Raw genomic sequence first — 3,101 nt, 5'->3', positions numbered from 1 at the left:
TTTGGACCTCTGTTCTCTCTCAAAATTCTATCCCTCAGATAATTCATTCCTCAATTGCCATTTCTATGTTGAAAATTCCTAAATTTTCTTTTCTTGTTTTTTCTTCTCACCTAAACTACAATATGCCTAACTTGATACTCTACATTTTCCTTAGTTTCTTTTTCCTAAAACTAAAATGTACTTATATATGTGGCACATTTTTACTTGAATGTAGTTCCATCATTCAAAGCCACTTTTTCTGAAATTGAATTCAACACGCTTTCTTTCAACCGTTTTCTAACATGCATTGTGATCCTTTAGTGTCACCATTTATTTCTGTAGTAAACATTTTCAAGATCTACCTATCATCTTTTACATTTAAGTTATTGCATGATTTGATATCTTAGCTTTTTTAAAGGTAGCTTAAATTTTTAATATATTACCTTTGTTGAATTATATACTTTATTTGGAGGACAGGGTAGCAGAGTGATCTTCCATCCGTTGGTTCACTCCCCAAATGGTCACAATAGCCAGGGATATACCAGACCAAAGCCAGGAGCCAGAAGCTTCATCTGGGTTTCCTACAGAGACACTGAGACTTGGGCCATTTTTTACTGTTTTCCCAGGCAGATTAGTAAGGAGTTGCCGCAGAAATGGAGCAGCCAGTACATCAACAGGAGCCTATATGGTATGCCCATGCAGGCAACAGCTGAACCTTAACCTGCTATACCACAACGCTGGTCCCTTGTTACCAAAAGTGTTCTTTAAAAAAAAATCTCTACTATAGAATTTACTTCATTTACCCTTGAAATTAGAGAGCAGTGTACAAGTCAGTTTCTCAAACTGAATAATGACTTTATTTAAGCTAAGAATATACTGATGAAGAATAATTACGAGTTTCTAAAATGCTTTGTACTTTATAATTAGTACAAGGAAGAGTAATGAAATCACACATCATCAGTAAAATGTCAATTAAAATTGCAATGAGATACAAATACAAACCTAATAGAATTTCTAATACTGAGCAATATCACCACACTCAGGGTAGTGAAAATATGGAGCAACTGGAATTCTGGTACAATAACTTGAGGAAAGAGTGTAGAAATTTCTGAGAAATTTCAGTATGCATATACCACATGATCCAACCATTCCACTCATAAATATGTCTTCAAAGCAAATAAAAGCTTGTGGACAGCAACTTGTGTCTACAACTTGTGATCTACAAAGGTTTGTAGATCTGTGTTCACAGCAGCATTGTTAGTAATATCCAAATCCTGGAAACAATATAAATATTATCAATGATGAATAACAAAATAAATTGTGCTATATTCAGATATTGGAATACTAATTAACAAAAAAAAAGGAATGAAATATGAATGCACTGGTAGGGGCTCAAAATATGCCACTCCATAATTTTCAACTTTGAAGTAATTGTTTTGAGCTGGAGTCAAATGAGCAAAAGATGCAGAAAGTTTCTCAGAACTCCCTTTACCTAACAGAAATGAGCACTGTGCAGGGAAGATTCACAGCCTGGCATTGGGCACAAGATGAACACTTATCTGCCATTAGTGTTCCCCACATGTTTACCTCAGTTGCTCTCAGAAGACTGGACATTCTAATCGTTTTTCTTCTCTCTTCTAAGCGTATTTTTCTCTTGTTAAGATGTTATGAAGGTCCTAGTCACTCTTTTGAATTACTCAGCTTGCAGTGCTTCTGTGTATAAGCATGATGCACATGTTAATAAACTTGCCTTTCTCTTGGTAACCTTTTGTCAGTCAAATTTACAGTACCTTAAAGATCCAAAATAGGTAGAGAGGAAACACTTTTCCTTCTTCTATACGTTTAACTGCATGGAGGAAATAAAAGTGAGTATATAGAGTATGTTTCTATTTTACATAGAATTCTATCAAATAAAAGCAAATCAATAGCGATAGAAAGTAGATCAATTGTCACTGGATCAAAGGGTACTAAGGAGAAGGGCAGGAGCTGAACTGAAAACTTACATAAAGATAAAAAGAATCTTTTGAGGGTGCTGAACACATTGGGTGGTGATATTTTCATAGGTATATGCAAATGTCAAAATTTATCAAATTGTATATTTTAAATATATTAAATTTATTAAAAATCAATTAAACTTAATAAAGCTATTAAATTAAATATAAAGATGAAATAATAATAAAAAATATAACCTAATTGCAAATACATGAGAAATTTGAAGCAGAGAGCTGGATCAGATGAGGAACATCCATAACACAAGCTGGCACCCATATGGTATGCCAGTGCCAAGACTACTAATATGGGTTTTTAGGAAAAAAAACTAGTATAGCAAATTTTGGTACACCATGTTCCATTTAAATAATTTAAGTTCACACAAACTGATAAAATGGAACATAACAAGATAATCATACTTTTTATAACTAACTTCCCATTAAGAAATAAATACAGAATACAAGTACATTAGCAACACAAAGTTCACTGTGATAAGAAGATCAAAGTACAATAACAACTTTCTCCTCTATTATCTATTTTATTGCTATTATGATTGAGTAACATATTTGAAAAGAAAGCCCCAGTCTCCAATGAACTACCATTATCCATCTATTTTTTAATTAAAATGAAGATGTTAACAACCGTTTAATATATTTGAATGTGCCTTCATTCATTCATTAAGTGAATATCCATTGAGAACCTACTGTTTGCAATGCTCTTTTAAGGTACTGGAACTATGTCAGCAGCAAGAAGGGAAATAATGCCTGTCTTTAGACAAAGGAATTCAAATTTTAATGGGAAAGATAGATAATAAAGAAAAAATATGTAAAGCAATTATATTATACCATGTGTTAGAACACAGAACTATGTGGAGATTGGAATGAAGGTGACTATGTTTTTCAGGATATATCATTGTTAAAATGATTTTTATTATTTTTATGCTTTAAGTTGATGTACATTGAAATTGACCTTTATTGATTCACACTTTTATGAGTTTTGACACATGCATACACTTGTATAACCACATCTACCATTGAGATTAGAACAGTTCTATCGATCACAAAACTCTCGTGATTCAAGTCAGATCTTCCTCCTGATCCTAACCCTGAACAACAGTTATCAGTTCTCCATCT

This window comes from Lepus europaeus, chromosome 2, assembly GCF_033115175.1.
Source record: "Lepus europaeus isolate LE1 chromosome 2, mLepTim1.pri, whole genome shotgun sequence".
NCBI classification, from domain to species: domain Eukaryota; kingdom Metazoa; phylum Chordata; class Mammalia; order Lagomorpha; family Leporidae; genus Lepus; species Lepus europaeus.
This window is presented reverse-complemented; position numbering follows the sequence as displayed.